This window comes from Macaca thibetana, chromosome 9 (assembly GCF_024542745.1).
Source record: "Macaca thibetana thibetana isolate TM-01 chromosome 9, ASM2454274v1, whole genome shotgun sequence".
Classification (NCBI taxonomy): Eukaryota; Metazoa; Chordata; class Mammalia; order Primates; family Cercopithecidae; genus Macaca; species Macaca thibetana.
Window position 1 is genome coordinate 83,130,023 of NC_065586.1, and position 21,150 is coordinate 83,151,172.

At 36.7% G+C, this 21,150-nt stretch overlaps 1 protein-coding gene across 12 annotated transcripts in view; it reads right to left on the reverse strand.

Moving 5' to 3' along the window:
• The window catches only part of SGMS1 (sphingomyelin synthase 1), a 312,479-nt gene that overhangs the window by 125,713 nt on the left and 165,616 nt on the right, over positions 1-21,150 (reverse strand). For 2 of the 12 annotated variants that reach the window (XM_050805582.1, XM_050805581.1), the window contains exon 1: positions 1,366-2,325. The exons of the other annotated variants lie outside the window; for them this stretch is intronic. The gene's annotated coding sequence lies outside the window, so the exon portion shown is untranslated. Of the gene's footprint in view, positions 1-1,365; positions 2,326-21,150 lie in introns of those variants that run through there. 12 annotated transcript variants of the gene reach the window in all.

Genomic DNA, 21,150 nt, shown 5'->3' on the forward strand with positions numbered 1-21,150 from the left:
CTACGTTTTCATTGCATTTCTACAGTAGAGAAGAGGAGGAAAAGCCACCCAGGGCTGTTGAATTCTTTGTAGGTCAGAAGGAAGGAGAAAAGCAGAAGGGATGAGAAACACGCTGCTAGTTAAGTAGAATGGACAGAGAGGAGAGTAAGGATAAAGAGAAGCCATATTCCTGGCCAATCTCAGATGTGTTAGACTCTAAAGTGGTCCCCTTGATCTCTGTCTCTTCTTATCTAGGCCTTGCCTAATTCCCTCGCCCTTTCGGGACAGGTTCTGTGACTTGCTTGTAGCCAATAAAATAAGGCAAAAATCACAGGATGTATGTGGGTACATTACATAAGATTGTAACATCTACTCTGCTACAAGTTTCTCTCTTGCTGGTTTTGAAAGTGCAGGCTGCCATTTTGTGGGCTGCTTATTGAGAGAGCCCCATGAGGGTAACCCCCAGTTGACAGCAAGAAACCAAGGCCCTAGTTGGAGAGCCCATGAGAAACTGAATTCTGCCAATCACATGGGCTTGGGAACAAATCCTCCTCCCATCCAGCCTCAGATAAGACAGCAGCCATAGCTGATGCTCGACTGTGGCCTTGTTAAGTACCTAGCTAAGTCATTCACAGACTCCCGACCCACAGAAACTGTGAGATAATTTTGTGATTGATTAAGCTGCTAAGTTTGTGCTAGATTGTTATGTAACTATAGAGAACTACTACAAAATGGAGGTGAAGTTCATGTCCCTGATGTCACCACATGTCCTTCTGAGAGAGGAGAGGGGAGAAAGAGGAAGCCCCAAGAGCCAGGGTGAGCAATTCTGTCTCTATATTAGCACATACCCTCCAATTCAGCGCTCTCCAACTCAGATTCGGTTTCCTCCCTTAATACACAGACAGGTCCTCCCATCCTATTCTTGTCATTTGGAAGATATAATGAAACATACTAGCCAAGGAAATAGCAATCGTATAAATGGTGATTAGGTTCCCTAGCTGGCCTGTAAAAGCTACTCAACATGTAAAACACTGACAATGTTTAGAACAGTAAGAGAACTGTGACCGTTATATGAGCTATATTATGACCCTATATGGCATACAATAATTTTAACAAAGGAATATTTAAAATGTGATAGATTGGACTTAAACACTGAATAAAACATGTTCCAAGAGACATGTTGGAGACTTGTTGGATTAGTGGTTTTGAGAAATGAATATTAAAACACCCAATTTTTATCTAAGTTTTTCTAATATGGGCTTCTTAAAAACCAAATGTAAATATTCTTAAATTTTCTGAGCAAGCACCTGTAGCTTCGACAAATCAAGTAACAATCATTCTCGACCACAGAGTATACAGCTAAAACTAACTCAATGAGCCAGAGACCTCTTATCTCAGCAGGCCATCTTTCCAAGCAGAAACTGGTAGGGAAATCCTAGTCACATCATCTGAAAGCTGAGAAATGCTCATTAGTCTTCTAGTCCCAGTCTCTCAGTCGACAGATGATGACACATAGATCCAAAGACTTTAGTGACCTGTCCAGGGTCACTCAGCAGCACAGTGCAGGTCTTCTGTTTCCCAGGCTTCTTTCTAATCAGACCTACCACACTTTAGCTTCAACATGAGAAGATGAAATCAATGGCATCAAATATTCTGTTGGGGGAGAAAATAGGAACTAACATTTCATGACACTACAAAGCTCCTACAGTCCTTCTAAAAACTAAGCTTTGTGGCAAGAGGGAAAAATAACACCATATAAACATTCATGTGAAATGTTCAATCCAGTTTCAAAAGCAATGCACAATATTTTCTGAGTAAACTGAAATGCTCCCAAAATAGGCTGTCTTTTCTTCTGAATAATCTGCCTTTAAAAAAATGAATAGGGAAGAAAATTTTTTAAAGGCTGGCACAGAAACTTGTGCAAGGATGTCTACTCCACTGCTTTATATATCTCTATTCCTAAATTCATCGATTCATTCAACAGGTATTTTGGGGGCATCTACAATTCCAAAGCATTGTGGTAAGTGCTGTATATAAGGAACCTATAGGGATACAAGCAAACGATGCTTACAAATATTTTCAGCACAAGTAACCATGTCTAAACAAGCAACCAATGCAGCAACAAAGATTTCCGGTATGTATTTTGGTAGGCTATTAGGAATGCAGACCACAGCTCTCTTTTCTCCTAGAAACTTCCATATTTAAAATAAATAGCAACTGGTTTTTCTGTGCAATGATATCGCCCCCCAAGGTAGCAATGAGAGGTATCAATAAAAGGGGTTAAAACACCCCAAGTCACATCCCTCCAGAACTCCTGTTACAGAATTCTCCCAGCAACCCAAATTTAAAAAAAATATATATATATATACACACACACACACACACACACACACACACACACACACACACGTATATATATACACGTGTATATATGTATATATATATTTTTAAGAAAGTGGCCTTTCACTCAACATTCTCCTTCCTAATCCTTTTCTCAGTCCCAAGAATAAATATATGTTTAAAACAAATTAAAAGTAAATAAGGGATTATTTTTTCCCACAGAGCCAGCAGTTTTCTCTCCTCAACATGAACTTAAACCTCTATTGCTATTACTATCAGTGAACATTATTTAACCTCTCCATGTTTAAAATGCATCTGAATGCTTTGACATATTACTAAGTAATACTAATGTCACAAAAGGCAAAAAAAAAAAAAAAAAAAATAGCACAAACTGTTTACCACATGTTAGGCTCGTTCCTTTAGACGTACATAAAATATTTCCAGAAACAGGCTCTCACTCTGTTGCTCAGGCTGGGGTGCAGTGGCGCAATCATTGCTTCCTGCAGCCATGACCTCCTGCCTCCTGGGTTCAAGCAATACTCCCATCTCAGCCTCCTGAGTAGCTGGGACTAGAGGTGCATACTACCACGGCCAGCTAATTTTTGCTTGTTTGTTCTTGTAGAGACAGGGTCTCTCTATGTTGCCTATGCTGGTCTCAAATTCCTGGCTTCAAGCAATCCTCCTGCCTGGCCTCCCAAATTGTTGGGATTACAGGCATGAGACACCATGCCACGCCTAGGGGCATTTCTAAATGTTTTACATGTTCTAATTCATTGAATCACACCAATGATCGAGACCATCCTAGCTAACATGGTGAAACTTCGTCTCTACTAAAAAAATACAAAAAACTAGCCGGGCGAGGTGGCGGGCGCCTGTAGTCCCAGCTACTCGGGAGGCTGAGGCAGGAGAATGGCGTAAACCCGGGAGGCGGAGCTTGCAGTGAGCTGAGATCCGGCCACTGCACTCCAGCCTGGGCGACAGAGCGAGACTCAGTCTCAAACAAACAAACAAACAAACAAACAAACAAAAAAAACATTACTATCCTAGTTTTACAGATGAGGGAGCTAAAATAGAGTTACTAAAAAAACAGGCACAGTTGTTCGGCAAACGACATTGCATAAAATGCATACAATGTATCCAGTCAACAAAGTGTTAGTGGGAAACCTCCACTCCCTCAGTTTCATGCTTTCATTTGTAGAATTTTCCATTAGCCTAATAGTTTAGCCTTCTCTCCCACCTTCTCCCTGGTGGAGGAGAAGTTAATTACCTAGATAGCGAGTTTGGGAGAAAGGTTACCCTGCTCATAGATGGAGTGTATTCCAGGCTGTTCCCTTCTACATTGTGAGGGGAAAATCAGTCTCACTCAAGTATGAAATACCAGAAGACCCATTTGGTCAACCAACTTTTATTTCCAAATCTCTATATTTCAAATTCCTATTTGTATATCCATTGGTCCCAAAACTGGAAGAGAAAAAAAGGTGTCATTCAACTGTTCACCCTACCAAACTCTAACACAAATAACTTTAGTACCTAACTGGGTGGCAAAATATTTGAGGAAAAGGTAAATATTTCTTTTACAAAAAAGGAAACCAAAACTCAAAGGTATGAAAGTACCTAACCAATCCAAGTCCAACAAGGTGTCTGCAGAGGAGATCATGAATGAATCTGCTCCTCTAGCTCACTGTCAAGGGACATCTTAAAGGACAAGGCTATTTATCTACTTTCTTCACCACGTATAACCAGAAAACACTGTTTCCTTTCCAAATAAATAAAATGGACACAGATAACCTTTTCTATTGGAGTATCCTAATTTAAAGTAGTAGAAAATTCCTTAGTAGTAGTCTCATTATTGTCACAAAGCATGCAAAGTATTTCAATATTGCACGTTATCTTCCCAATCTGTCAAAATCTGTATTTTTATCCACTGCATGAATACGTCTACATAAAAAGCATAGTGACAAAAATACTACCCACAACTCCGTAATAGAGGAATAAAAATGTCACTAATCTCTAAGTTTATCATTTGATCTTTCCTATCACCCTGTAAATGCAGTGTTTCTCATTTCAAAGATACATTTTAAAAGACATTCATTAACTTCCTTTTATTTTTTATTTTTTAAATTATACTTTAAGTTCTGAAATACAAGTGTAGAATGCGCGGGTTTGGTTAAAGATAAAAAACAATACAAAACAAAAAGGCATTCATTCAATAATATTGACTTTTTCTGCTGTAGAGTTTTTTTTTTTTTTTTTTTTTTTTTTTTTTACTTTTAAGTTCAGGGGTACATGTGCAGGTTTGTTACATAGGTAAACTTGTGTCATGGGGTTGTTGTACAGATTATTTCATCACCCAAGTATTAAGCCCAGCATCCATTAGGTATTCTTCCTGATGCTCTCCCTCCCCCACTGCCCTGCTCTGACAGGCTCCAGTGTGTGTTGTTCACCTCCACGTGTCCACATGTTCTCATCATTCAGCTCCCACTTGTGAGAACATACAGTGTTTGGTTTTCTGTTCCCACATTAGTTTGCCAAGAATAATGGCCTCCAGCTCCATCCATGTCCCTGCAAAGGACATAATCTTGTTCTTTTGGATGGCTGCATAGTGTTCCATGGTGTATATGTACCACATTTTCTTTATCTAGTCTATCACCGATGGGCATTTAGGTGGATTCCATGTCTTTGTTATTGTGAATACTGCTGCAATGAACATACCTGTGCATGTGTCTTTATAACAGAACAATTTATATTCCTTTGGGTATATACCCAGTAATGAGATAGCTGGGTTTGTTTAATTTGTATAAGTTCCTTATAGATTCTGGATATTAGACCTTTGTCAAATGCATAGCTTGCAAAAATTTTCTCCTATTATTTATGTTATCTGTTTACTCTGTTGATAGTTTCTTTCACTGTGCAGAAGCTCTTTAGTTTAATTAGATCCCATTTGTCAGTTTTTGCTTCTGATGAGATTACTTTTGGCATCTTCTTCACGAAATCTTTGCCTGTGCCTATTTAAATGCAGACAATTTGAGCTTCCTGCTTTACTATTCAAACTGCACTTAATAAGAATGGTTTCCTCAGTGTTCTATGAGCAAAAATTTCAAAATAGAAAACAAACCACATTTATATCACAAGTTTAGAATATTTAATTTTCCATAAATGTATACAGGAAAAGTCAATCAATCAGCACTCTCAGCTGGAGAGAACAAATAATAGCTAGACTAGCACTTAGATGCTTTGACCTTTGCAACAACCCTAATGTAGGTAAGGCATCCCTATTTTCCAAAGAAAAGCCTGAAGTTCAGAAAAATACAGTGACATGCCTAAGTTAACCTACTTACTAAGTGACGGGGCTCAATTTAAAACACAGTTTTTCTATTTGAGCCAAAGTTTGTGGTTTTTCTCCGTTAGAACACTAACCATGAAAACCAAAAATAACAACAACAAAAAAAAGTAGTTTCTAAGTAGCCAGAGAAAAAAAGACATCATATGAGAATAATAAGAATGATGGTAGACATCTCATTTGAAACAGGAGTCCAAAAAACAATAATCAACATCTAAAGAGAAGGAAAAAAAAAAAAAAAGACTGAATGCCCACCTAGAATTCTATATACCACAAAAAATCTTTTAAAAAATAAAGACATTTTCACACAAATGAAAATGAGAGATTTGTTGCCAGTAGACCCACACTATAAGAAATGCTTGAAGGAAGCTCTTCAAGCCAAAGCAAAATGATACCAGATATAAATTTAAACCCATAGAAAGGAATAAGGAACCTTGGAAATAATACATTTGTATGTTAACATAAAAGACTATTTTTTCTTAATTTATTTAAAACATATATGACTAATACATACTATATTAAAAGTATAATATTGTATTATATAGTTTGTAATATATAGATATAAAATGTACGAAGACAATAGCACAAGTGGGAAGAGGCAAATGAAACCATATTATTGTAGGTTTCTTATATTTTACATGAAGCAATACCATATTAATTCAAGGAAAATTTTTTACTAAGGGTGAATATTGTAATCTGCAGAGAAACTACAAAACAGTATTGCAAAGAAAACCTGAGAGAAATTAAAATGTTATACTAAAAATATTCAATAAACAAAAAGAAAGAAGAAAAGGAGATACAGAATTTTTAAAAAATCTAAAGGATAAGACACAGGAAATAAGTTTTTAAATGATAGACCTAAAACTAACATGTCAATAATTACAGTAAATGTAAATAGACTAAACATTTTAATTAAAAGGCAGAAATCACCAGAATACATTAAAAAATGATACTGAACTATATGCTACCTATAATAGATGCATTTTATACAAAGTCACAGATAAACATGTAATAAAAGGATATACCAGTAGAAACTCAATATGAAAACCAGACAAACATACTAAAAGAAGACTACAGACTTATATCACTCATAATACATACATGCAGAAATCCTTAACAAAATACAGTGTTGGCATAAGGACAAATGAATAGAACAGTGGATCAAAACAGAAGTCACAAATAGACACACACATCTACGACCAACAGATTTTCTGACCAAGATGTCGTGGGTGTAAGGATAATTTTTTCAACAAATTGAGCAGAAACAAATATTCATAGGGAAAGAAAAATGAATCCTGACTCCTGCCTCACACTATTAACAAAAATTACTTAGAGCTGAGAGTAATTGTGTGCACCTCTAATCACAGATACTCAAGAGGCCGAGGTAAGAGGATCACTTGAGCCCAAGAGTTCATATCCATGCTGGGCAACACCGAAAGACCCCATTTATTTTAAAAAAATACTTTGAGAGAGGTCATACAACTAATTATAAAAGCTAAAACTAGGCCGGGCGCGGTGGCTCAAGCCTGTAATCCCAGCACTTTGGGAGGCCGAGACGGGCGGATCACGAGGTCAGGAGATCGAGACCATCCTGGCTAACACAATGAAACCCCGTCTCCACTAAAAATACAAAAAAATTAGCCGGGCGTGGTGGCGGCGCCTGTAGTCCCAGCTACTCGGGAGGCTGAGGCAGGAGAATGGCGGGAACCCGGGAGGCGGTGCTTGCAGTGAGCCGAGATCGCGCCATTGCACTCCAGCCCGGGCTACAGAGCGAGACTCCATCTCAAAAAAAAAAAAAAAAAAAAAAAGCTAAAACTATAAAGTATTTATAGGAAAACATAGGACAATGGCTTTACAATGATAAGGTAGACAAAATACTACCAATAAAAGAAAAACTAGCTAGTTGGACTTCATCAATATCAAAACTGCTTTTTGAAAGACACAGTTAAGAAAATGAAAAGGCAACCACCAACTGGAAAAAATTCACCATACATGTATCTGACAAAAGACATGTATCCAGAATACATAAAGAACTACCATAATTTAATTTTGAAAAGTCACACAACCCAGTTGTTAAAATAGTAAAAGATTTGACAAGATAACTTCATAAAAGAACACACATGAATGGTCAATAAGTACATGAAAAAATTTTCAACATCATTAGTCACCAAGGAAACAACAGGAATCCACAAGATACCACTTTGTCCGCACTAGAATGCTAATTTTAAAAAGACTGAAAAAAGCAAGAGTTGGCAAAGACTTGAAGTACATTAGAGCATCTCATAAGTTGCTGATGGGCATACTGAATTATAAAGCCCTTCAGAAAAATGTTTGACAATTTTTAAATAAATTTTTTATAAGATTTAATATACACTTACCCAATAATATACTTCTAAGAACACACTCAAAAGACATGAAAACTTGCGAACTTGTGTCCACAAAAAGACGTACAATCATGTTCACAGTGGTTATATTCATAACAGCCCAAAACTGTAGACTGTCCAAATGTCTATCAATAGGTGAATAACTTCATAAAATGGAATACTACTCAATAGCATGATACATGCAATAAGAGCATGAATCTATAAAACACCAGCAAGTGGAGCAAAAGACACCAGGTGCAAAAGCACACTCGGTATAACTACATATCTGAAGCTCTGAAAGAGGCAAAATCTATTGATAGAATCACATTCACACCCAAGTTTGCCTCTGGGATGGCACACCCGACTGAAAGTGGACACGAGAACTTTTGGGGATGATAGAGATGTTGGTTCACTAAACTATTCACTTCAAATTTGTACACTGTACATTGTATAAATTACACCCAAATTTTAAAATACATCACAAAATAATTTATTTGAATGAGTTCCAGAGGAGATATGACAGGTCAAAAGTGTTTCTTTCTTATCTTGGGGAACAACTTCTAAAGCCTCAAAAACAGAAGGTGTCTGTGTTTAATTTACACGTCATTTTTGAAATATACACCCAATCAAAGCAAAGGAAAATGAACTATTGTCTGCTTCCTATCTAAATACTCTTTGAACATTCATTCGAACCCAGGGGAATTAAAAGCAATCTGTCCTTTAGATTTTATTTAATTTTACTTACCACATTAACAATTTAAAGGTTACTTTTAACAATTCAAGGGGAAAGAGACCCAAAAAGAAAATAAACTATAAAACACAAATCCAAATTTTCTAATGTCTTAGTCATTCTAAAATATGTACTAAATTCCTACTATATTCCAGGTAAGATGATAATCAGTAGAGAAATGAAAATTAAATTTTACACCCTGCTGTTAAGGACTTCTAAGTCTTGTGGAAGAGACATACATAAGTCATTACCTTAAAGTGTAAATAAGTGTTTTTGCATATAAATTGGTAAAAATCTCACTTGGGGAAAACATATTATTTCTTTCCTCTTTAAAATTATAACATTTAATATTGATAAATATTATGCAAGAAGTAAATAAAGTCAGTTATTCCTTCCGAAGGAAACAATAATTTTAAGGAAAAAATTATTTTATTAACTATCTCAATGTAAACATATTTCTTAGCTCAAAAATATAACCTATATTTTTTCTGCTTCTTTTAAAATTATTTTTAATTGACAAAAATTGTACGTTTATCATGTATAACATCTTGTTTTGAAATACATATACATTGTAGAATAGCTAAATGGAACTAATTAACATATGCATTACCTCACACATCATGTTTTATGGTAAGAACACTTCAAATCTACTCTTTTATCAATTTTCAAGCATATAATACATGGTTATTTACTAGAGTCATCATGAAGTACAATAGATCTCTTGTCCACAGTCATTTTAAAGAAAATAATCCCATGTGCAGCAAAGGAGACTAGGCAACTTGTCCTATACCACTTCCTCACACCCTTCACCCCCAAATCCCACAGCTGGTTCAACTGGGGTAGGTTCCAGTGCAAAGTAATCTGAAGGCGAGTCAGGAACTGTAGTGACTCCCTCAAAATGAAGAGATGGGTGGCCGGGCGCGTGGCTCAAACCTATAATCCCAGCACTTTGGAAGGCCTAGGCAGGCGGATCACGAGGTCAGGAGATTGAGACCATCCTGGCTAACATAGTGAAACCCCATCTCTATTAAAAATACAAGAAATTAGCAGGGCGTGGTGGTGGGCGCCTGTAGTCCCACCTACTCGGGAGGCTGAGGCAGGAGAATGGCGTGAACCCGGGAGGCAGAGCTTGCAGTGAGCTGAGATCACGCCACTGCACTCCAGCCTGGGTGACAGAGCGAGACTCTGTCTCAAAAAAAATAAATAAATAAAAATAAATAAATAAATAAATACTTTAAAAAATGAAGAGGTGGGATGGATCAATTCACAGTCTCAGGAATCCAAACTGTGAAACAAATTCTTTCTCTTCCATTTTCTTCCGAGCCTACTTTTGTCCCCACTACTGTATACTTGAAACTATCCATTTCAAAATCAACAATGACTTCCAACACCGCGGTAGGTAGTGGTCAGTTCTCAGGCATTGTCTTTAGCCAGCAGGCAGTTCTCAGCTGCGATTTAACAAGACCTGTTAGCAGCATACAGCACAGATGACCTCCTGCTGCTTCTTGAAACACTTTCTGCACTCAGCCTCCAGAACACCACACAGTACTTTGTCCCCTTTCTTTCTCACTCTCTTTTGAGGACTCCTCCTTATTTCTGCAAGTCCCCAAGGGTTCACTGGATTCTCAGACCTCTTCCCTATCATCAGTCACTCTCTAAATCAGCGGTTCCCAAATGTTTTAGTCCTAAGACACCTTTATATCTTAAAAAATTATTAAGGAACTCAAAAAGTTCTCATTTATAAAGGTTATGGTCTACAGATAACTACTGTATTGGAAAACTGAGAACATTTAAAAATATTTGTTAATTCATCCAAAAGCAACAATAAACCCATTCACATGTCAACATCAAAAAAAAATTTATGTTCGAGACCATCCTGGCTAACACGGTGAAACCCCGTCTCTACTAAAAAAATACAAAAAACTAGCCGGGCGAGGTGGCGGGCGCCTGTAGTCCCAGCTACTCGGGAGGCTGAGGCAGGAGAATGGCGTAAACCCGGGAGGCGGAGCTTGCAGTGAGCTGAGATCCGGCCACCGCACTCCAGCCCGGGCGACAGGCAAGACTCCGTCTCAAAAAAAAAAAAAAAAAAAAAAATATTTAACACCACATGTTCTCACTCATAAGTGGGAACTGAACAATAAGAACACTTGGACACAGGAAGGGGAACATCACACACCGGGGCCTGTCGTGGGGTGGGGCAGGGGGAGGGATAGCATTAGGAGATATACCTAATGTAAATGATGAGTTAATGGGTGCAGCACACCAACATGGCACATGTACACATATGTAACAAACCTGCACGTTGTACACATGTACCCTAGAACTTTAAAAAAAAAAATTTTCCCACATAACACCTATGTACTTTTAAAAATTGTCTCTGTAGCTGGGGTATTGGCCAAAACTTTCAGAACAATGTGTTTAATATTAATGATAAATGTAGGCAACCCTGTCTGCTGATTATAATGGGAACAAACCTAATATATTACTGTTCAAAAAAAAAAATTTTTGCCACAGCAATGGCTCATACTGTAATGCTAACATTTTAGGAGCCAAGCAGGGAGGATAGCTTGAGCCCATGAGTTCAAGACCATCCTGGGCACCATAGGGAGACCTCATCTCTACCAAAAAAAAAAAAAAAAAAATTAGCTGGGTGTGGTGGTGCACAGCTGTGGTCTGAGCTATTTGGGAAGCTGAGGCAGGAGGATCACTTGGGCCCAAGAGGTGGATGGAGGCTGTAGTGAGCCGTGATGGCTCCACTGCACTTGAGCCTGCGCAACAGAGCAAGACCTTGTCTCAAAAAAAAAAAAAAAATTAATGAAAAATTTATCTTCTAAGAAAATATAAGAAGAGTATATTTTTAAACATTTTTCTTTAATATCTGGCTTAAGAGTAAATCATGAATTCCCCTATTAATGTCTGCAATCTATTGTGATACCATATACAGCCTCTGGAAGACTCTATTGTACAAGACTCTATTGTACACTACAGAATGACTGTGGAAAAGGGAAATACGAATGAAAAGACATATACACACTAGGAGACAATATCTGCAAAAGACATACTGATAAAGACCTGTTATCCAAATATTCAAAGAACTCTTAAAACTTAACAATAAGAAAACAATTAACTTGATTTAAAAATGGGCTGAAGACCTTAATGGAGAAATCACCAAAGAAGACATATGGATAAAAATAAGCATATGAAAAGGGTTCCACATAATATGTCATCAGGGAAATGCAAATTAAGACAACAATGACATACCACTACATACCTATTGAAATTTTTTTTGGTCTTTAAATCTCACACATAAAATGAGAATAGAGGAATTTATCAAGCAAGCTCATATACGTTTTAAAAAGAGAAAAGAAAAAGCAGAAAGTGTAGTTCCTAAAATTTATTTCTTAAACTTAAGAGCTTTGGAAAACCAGGTAATAGTTTTGAGGTTCCGTTAGTTAAGCACAGAAAACTAATCAATCTACCTACCCACCTATCTATTACTTTTGCTTGAGAACAGACACGGTTAAATCTTCAGTGCTCACAATGTATAACACATTCTGTGAGCAGCTGGAAAGCTTCCTACGATGAACAATGATTTCCTTTTAGAGTAACCTGGGGTAGTGGAGAGAGTGCAGGGCTTTGATTATGACAGATCTGAGTCTGAACAAGAGGTCCAGTGCTTATGACCTATGTAGTCTTAGACAAAGCTGAACTCCAGTTTCCTGCAAAATAAAAAAACTATCAAGGGCTCGGTACTTAACCCTGAACTACTCTTTCCTAGGATGGTCTTGCCCAGATAGAGCAGGCTCACCCCTCTACTTTCTTCATGTCCTTACTTAGATGTTGCCTTCTCAATGAGGCCTTCCTGGCTTCTCTACAAATAGTGTGTGCGTGTGTGTGTGTGTTTGTACGCACATATACACACACACACACACACGCCCACTTAGACTTACACTCCCCATTCACTTCTCTGCTGTATTTTTTGCCATAGCCTCTGATCCAAGAGGTTATCAGTGATAATGCTGATTACCACTTAGTATACATGTATTTTCCTTATTAATCTAGTTTGTCATCTTTCTCCCACTAGACTATTAGCTGCATAATACACGTGTTGGTTGTTCTTTTTTCCTACTTACCAATTTTGCTCACTGCCTAAAGTGTCTAAAGGAGGGCCTAGAAAATGAAAGTGTCACTAAAAATCCACAGAATAAAGTAAGATAATGAAGGTCCCTGCAAGATTCCAGGGCTTCATTCAAGATCATGTAAATAAAGCCCTTAGGATATAAAAGGCACTTAGTTAATATTATCTTTAGAGAAGAGACTATATGAAACCATTAATAGAATTTTCTTTTAATAATGAGAATAACAGTGTCAGAGATGACACAAAACAGTTGATTAAGTAACAAAAACATGAAAGAAGAAATAATTTCTATAAATCCATGGTCGTGAAATAATATCATTCTGGGTTATCCTATATGATGAGACTAAGAAATTTACACTTTACAGGAAACAAAGTTGAAGAGAGGAGTGAGTGTGAAAGCAGATTAAGGATTACAAGTGGATGTTATTTATGTGTCCTTCGCCCCTGGTTAGCTACCCCTAACTGGGCCCAATAACTGAAACAGATGACAAAGTCAGTTTTATTTTTGATTTATTCACTTTAATAGGGGGAAAAGGAATAGAATGTGAGAATGCTGGGACAACAATAATGCCTTCAAATATTTTTCTTGACAACTGCTTTTCTGACTGTATGGAAGTCTATAAGTGAGTATATTAATAATTAACATTTTCCCAGCAAACATTCTAGAAGAAAAAGATTCCATAAATAACCTATTAATTACCTAATTTTTGTTTCAATTATGGTTTCTTTCCCAAAATAGTACACGAAGAAATAAATATAGGAAGCTAATATAAAAATATCCAACACATTTTTAAATGTGATATAAAAAAATTATCAAGTGATCCAAAATTTTAAAATCCAGTATAAAAAAGAGAAAAACACTTATCCACACCAAGAAGGCTTTCTTCATTTTAATAATTTCCTAATAAACCTTTTAAAATTAGTAAACTTTCCTTATTAACTTAAACTTATTCAATTTATTAAAAATATCATTGATATAATATTCAGAAATGTACTCATTACATTGAAAATACAAACAACTGTTAAAAGAAAAAGAAAACTCTGGGAGAATTTATACATTCTAAAATTTGAACAAAAAATAACAAAGAGTGGATGATTTGGATTAAGTAATTTTAAAGTCTGAAAATATCTATAACATAGATGCAAACTATTTTCCTCCTTAGAAACTATTTCCAATATAAAATAAACATTATAATTATTAAAAAATGATTTTTAATGGCTAAATGTGGAGATGTGTCAAGCTTACACATTTTACAAAATTAAAACTTCCAAACACAGCTATTTAACAATCATAATAAATATAGCTTTCTAAGTCCTCCAAATATTAATTTAAAAATTTCTAATCATAATGTAGTCTTATGTTAGCATGCGGCTGATAAGTGATGCTATGAATCCAGTTGGCATGTTTACCGTGTTACGTTGCTAGTTCCTCTCATGGCAGAGATTTAAAACACACTACTAACTTTCAAAAACCTCAAAACACATAACTGTACCAGGCAACCATTATTGCTACTCTGATCATTAAAACTTGAGCATTCTACCAATTTAAATCAACATTTATTCCATTTAATATTTCCTTAATACCATAATACAGGCTAAAAATTATTCCTCAGATTAAGTCACACAAAATATATTGCTGGTTCTAGCAAATTATGTTCTAATGTGGCAATGCAGATGGAGGGCTTGGTCAGAAAGGACTACTTGCATTATACCAGTAACATGAGAAGCAGAGCCCCCTCTGCAGAATTAATATAACATGGGATTCTGAAGAAAAAAATTAAAGTTCAAAACAGCATGTGATTCATTTAGGTTGTGAGTGGCACACATATGTGTTACATATTTCTATCAGATGGCAATGCTTCTCACTAGATATACCCCTATTTAGTGCTGAAGAATTACAGAATCAGCTGAATTTTCAAATTCTGCAGATCTGCACACTGCACATTTAAGCCATAACATTAAAAATATCTTCCTGAGACTGGTTTCTTTTTTTGAAATCACTAACATATTATACTAATTACAACTATTTTCCCTTACAAATAATATTGCACTCATTCAGAATCAAATGAAATAACATTGAGTGAAAGGACTAAGGTACTACAGAGTCTCTTTCAGGGTATCATTAAATGGACCCATGGCAGATATCGTGTAACAAATAATATTTTCTTATTATTTGTTATTTATCAGTTATAGAGCATTACTTAGGAATCAAATCCTACTTAGAAGGGTAAAATATATATAGTATATATAGTAAAATATTAGAAAATTAATCTATAATATATATATAAAAATGCAAGACAATAAATCAATGGACAAAAATAAATCTCATTTCGATAAATAATCTCTCTAAGACATCAACATCTCAGCCAACTTAGAGAGCATATTACAAGGGGTTATTCTCCACCTCTCTCTTAACCTAATCTGACTGTGTATAGCAGACATTTAAATTAAAAGAGGAGGCTGAGCTGTACCTAACTTTTTAATAATTTTTTGAGTTCTGTCGTAAATGTGTTTCCACCTCATCCATTAGAAGCACATACTAAAAACAAACCAACAAAAGAGGTCTATTTTTGCAGAATGATATACTAGATACTTTAAACTGGTCTCTCTTAATGAAAATAATTGAAAGATAATAAAGTATAAAATCTCTGTAAATGTACCAATGAGGTGACAATAAAGTATGAAATTCAGAGAAGCCAAAACAAAGTAAGAGTGAGAATGCTGGGAGGTAGAAAAGCACCAAGGCCACAACCCTAGTCATACTGAACTTCCATTATAATGATTGCACAGAACAAGAGAGAGAAAAGAGAAAACCAGTACCACTCAAGCTGGTGAGTTTAACAGACCCCTGCGTAAAACTGGAACTTCACAAAACTATACCCTCAGATATAGGAAAATTAGAAATAAACTTGCTACACCAAAAGAGGAACTGCTTTTTTAACCATAGCACCTTCACGGGGTGGAAAATCTCCCTTGAGAATTCACAACCAACAACTAGTATTTATGTTGTTCTGTGGTCTAAATTTATGCTATATGCCTCAAAAAAACCTCAGGCAGAGACTATAATGTAAAGAGTGTCCAGATTGATAGTAGCTATAGGCACTTGGCAGAAGCAAATACAAATACTCTCTGGAAAAATCTACCTTCAATCTAGGCCTCGAACAACTCACACAGATAAAACTTCCAAGGAATATGAGTCCATAGTCAATAAATCATAGAAATACAAGGAAATAAGAGACCAGGAGTGACAGCCAACAGAAACAGGCAAATGAATCAGATTTGGCAACATTTCAAATACTAGAATTATGAGCATAAAATAAGTATCTTTAATATATTTCAATAAATAAGAGAAATGTAAAAGGGAGTAAAATTTTATCTGAAAAAACTAGCATGTTTACTTGAAAAGGGACCAAAAATGGTATTTAAAAATTAAAAGATAAAAAACTCACGTCAATTCATTCAACATATGGTTATTAAGCACCTATGTACTAAGTATTACACCTTGGTCTAGGCTCTGGGGATAAAACAGTAGGATAACAATAAAATAAAATAAAATTTAAAAATATAAAAATCCCCATCATCAAGGACAGCTTAAACAGCAGATTAGAAATAGCTAAAGAAAGAACTGGTGAACCAAATGACAAATCCAAAGAAACTGTCCAGAATTGTAACATAAAAGATGGTGATATCAAAAATATGAAAGAAGGATGTGGAAGATGAGTGAGACAGTCCAACATGTCTTCTTCAATTTCCAGAAAGAAATACTAAAGAAAATGGGGAAGAGGCATTATTCTAAGGAATAATGATAAAATATTCCTAATAGCAATCTTTAGGCCCAAAAAACCCAAAGATTCTCAGGGAGGAAGGGAGAGACAGATGGAGAAGGAAGGAAGGAAGGAAGGAAGGAAGGAAGGAAGGAAGGAAGGAAGGAAGGAAGGAAGGGAGGGAGGGAGGGAGGGAGGGAGGGAGGAAAAAAGTGAGGGAGGGAAAAAAGGGAGGGAGGGAAAAAGGGAGGGAGGGAGAAAGGAAGTTAGAAGGGAAGAAAAGGAGGGAAGGAAAAGTTGGCGGAGAAAGAGTTTCCCCACTTAGATATAAGCAAATCACAGACTCCTAAAAACAAAGCAAAATCTTTAAAGCAGCCAGAAAGAAAGAAGAGATGATCTATTCAAACTAGACTCTGAACATCAAACAGGATTTACATAGGCAAAGAAAAAAAAAAGAAAAGAAAGAAAGAAAGAAAGAAGTGAGTTTTCCAGATAGCAGCTTGAGCAAAAGCACAACAGGAAGGGGAACAGAAAGTCTGGATAGAGCCTAAAGTTTGCACTGAGTAAAAGCAGGGATACGGTTGGAAATACACAATGGGACAGATCATGGAGGACCTCACATGCCAAGCTAAAGAGTCTGGCCTTTATCACTCTGAAGTGAGTGGAGAGTAAAGTAAAGGCTTTTAAGAAGGGAATAGAACTATAAATGTGGCATCAGAAAAACTAACCAATCAGCTAGACCAGATGCAGAGATACCAAGGGAAAGGCTATTAAAATGGACGACCCTGTGGTAAGAAGGACCTCACTAGAGTGGTGATAGAGTAGTGAAAAGGGACAAAAAGAAACAGAGAAAAAGGACATTATATATATAAAGGGGAAAAAAGGGGGGAAAAAATCAGTGAGGCTTAGTGATCCATTCAACATGGGTCACAATGAGTCTAAGGTGCTCAAGGTAATCAGTCCAACTTCTCTCTCTTCAACCTTCACGAGCAGTATATTACAGTTTTCCCCTGAATGGACTGAAAACTTCTTTTTATATGCTATAGTCCAGCAATTTATTATTGTTTTAAAATTCTACTTAAACAAACTACTTAAGAAATGAAGTTATCTCAGTTTTTACCACTGAAATGTGGCACTTGATAAAGTTTAATTTCTATAAAACACAATTTTGATGGAGGAAATCTTACCTTTTCTCCGAATTATTTAATGAGAGTTGGTGAATATAAAAATTCACCAACTTATACGCAGTACAAGAAGTAAATAGCCCACAAGAACATAGGTCATACATTTTAGACCTGATCTAAAATAGTCTTTCCTACCCAAAAACACTCTGTTGCCCTATTTTCTTTCTAGCATCATATTTGAAATACTGTTTACCTCCCTCTTTATTACTTGTCTCCCTGAAGACCCTGCCCAACCCCTTTTGGACTGTAAGTTCCATGAGAGAAATGATCTCGTTTGTTTGCCTTGCCCACTCTTGTGGTCTAGTACCTAGGAAAGTGCCAGGCATAAGGTAGAGACATTCACTAGATAAATGACTAACAGAATAAATGGCTATACCCAGGGCTGCAGCACTGCACAATTCCAGGGGTGTCATTCATTCACATCTTGTTGAATGTCACCCCAACAGTTGTAGCCATATACACAATTCGTATACAAACAGCTCAGGCCCTATTTGACACCAATGTGTCCTGTTATGTTTGCAAGTTGGTCATAATTTACCACTTTCCTGATGAAGAAAGCAAGAATTTTCTCTCCAGTTTTCACCTCAAGACTAAGCTCATTCTCTGAATAACTAAATATATATTAACATTAAGATCTTCATACATTGATACCCCTGCACCAACTGTCCAGTAAATAAAGCGAAGATTTTTAACTGTGGTTAAGGATTCTGGGCACCAATTGTAAATTAGCCATTGCAAACTCTTTAGTTAGTTCCTCATTCTTTGCTGGTTAAAAATATCTTTGGAGAAAATTCTCTAGTCCGAACTGAGCTGTGGAACGAAAACACTAAAATTTTTTATTTGGGAGTAACTGGTTCTGTGATTTACCAATATAAATCTTCAATTTAAGAGAGCCCACCTGGCCGGGCGTGGTGGCTCATGGCCGGGTGCGGTGGCTCAAGCCTGTAATCCCAGCACTTTGGGAGGCCGAGACGGGCGGATCACAAGGGCAGGAGATCGAGACCATCCTGGCTAACATGGTGAAACCCCGTCTCTACTAAAAAATACAAAAAAACTAGCCGGGCGTGGTGGCGGGCACCTGTAGTCCCAGCTACTCGGGAGGCTGAGGCAGGAGAATGGCGTAAACCCGGGAGGCGGAGCTTGCAGTGAGCCGAGATCCAACCACTGCACTCCAGCCTGGGTGACAGAGCGAGACTCCGTCTCAAAGAAAAAAAAAAAGAGAGAGCCCACCGAAAATGTCTTAAATGAGTCTAGAAATAGATAATGAAGATTTCACAGACTGTCTGGCTGAATTTCATACACCACATCACTCTGATGGAAAGTGCATCTTCCTACTGGGTAATACACATCAACGAGAATATAGAAACCAGTCTCCTGTGGGCCTTTAACAGGTTATACCTTCCACTACTCACTGCTCTGATCACTAAAAGGTTACTTTCTACCACCAATACTTGTAAGGCTATCACTCTTTCTTCTCTCCTAACCCTAACATTTCTGAGGAGTCTCTATGGAAACCACTATCATAAAAGCAGGCTAATCTATGGGAAGTCCAACCAGAGGACCTATGGTAAATATTAAACCCCAGAAGGACTGTGCCACTGCAGAAGAATTACAAGCATAATGGAAACTTGGAAGTAATGCTGTCTGGACGTCCATTTTCCATCTCTTTTTCATCCACCCGTAGGATCTACAATGCCCCAGTGATTTTCACAGTCTTTACTCCCTTAAGCAGCAGTCCTTTCTTTCAGCAAAAATTTGTGGAAGTTCAATACATAAAACATAAAAGGCAGAGCTGCTGGTTGATGGGACAATAAGGAGGTCCTCCTTATTGTCAATAAGGACAATTATTGACAATAAGGAGGCTTTGTCCTCCTCCCTCACCCCTTACCTACCCACATGACACTATGGAATCCCAAGGGAAATAAGGAACCATGTCTGAAAAGTAATGGTTTGGTGAGGATGATAGTGATTTAATTAATATAGTCTTTAAGAGAACAATAAGTAATAATAAGTCATAGTCCTAGCTTCATAGGAGCCTTTTCTGAGTAGAGTGCTTCTGTTACATGTTTACCCATTTCAGTTGTAATCAACTTCTCAGTTTGGTAACTTTAATGCCTAGGAGCACAGAACTCTTTGGTTTCAGGAAAAGTCACATTAATACTACATTATGCATCTCTCTCTAACCTCATTCATGACACCTGGGGTTTCCTCAGGTAAGTGTAGCTGCTGACCCAGGGTTTGGCCCATGTGAAATATTTAGGAGTAGAAAAAAGGTTTAGTGAAGTAGTAAAGTCAACTAGGAGAGCCAAATCACCTGCAAATCAGGATTTGAGAAGTTTCATCTAAGTATGAAAACACTGAAGTTACTTGTCACAGATGAGCCACCTCAGAGAAAGAAAAATAGATATTCAAAGTTTCCCAGTCAAAAGAGAATTTTTCCATGCTACAGTCATGCACAGCATTTGTACTGGGAAACTTCAAGTCAGGTTCATTTCATGATGTGACAGGGGAAGTGATCGAAACCAGATTTTCTCATCATATCTGAAAGTATCATTAGGATATCATTATGAAAACTAGTGGCAATTATGTTCTTGTTTTTTAGAGAGGTTTTAAGCTAAACTGAATGAGGATTAGGTTTACTAATAGAATGGATTCACTGACGCTATTACCCAAAGGGAATACTTATAGCCACTAAAAGTATGTTGGAAAAGAACATTTAAGCACATAGGAAAAATGTTGCAATTATACTAAGTAAAAATGGATATAGAACACTAAGATTTTAAGTTTGCATTTTTAAAAAGACATACATATTCATAGGAATAAAAGCTGGAAGCATCTTTACCAAAATATTATCAATGGCTGTATCTGAGTGCTAATCTTTATTTTGTTGTTTAAACTTTTCAATATTTAACAAATTTTCTTTTTTTCCTTTTTGTTCATACTTAAATAAATGTTTTTTATATTTTTCTTCTTTTCTACTTTTATCTTAGGGTCAGGAGATACATGTGCAGATTTGTTACATGGGTAGGCTGTGTGTTACTGAGGTTTGGTGTACGAAGGATCCCATCACCAAGGTGGTAAGCACAGTGCCCAACAGTTAGTCTTCCAATCCATGCCTCCCTGACCCTCTCTCTCAAGCATTCCCTACTATCGTTCCGGTCCTTATGTATTCAATGTTTAGCTCCCACGTATAAGTGAGAACATGTGCTTTTTGGTTTTCTGTTCCTGCATTAGTTCACTTAGAATAATGGTCTCCAGGTGCTTCCATGTTACTGCAAAGGACATGATTTCATTCTTTTTTATGGCTGTGAA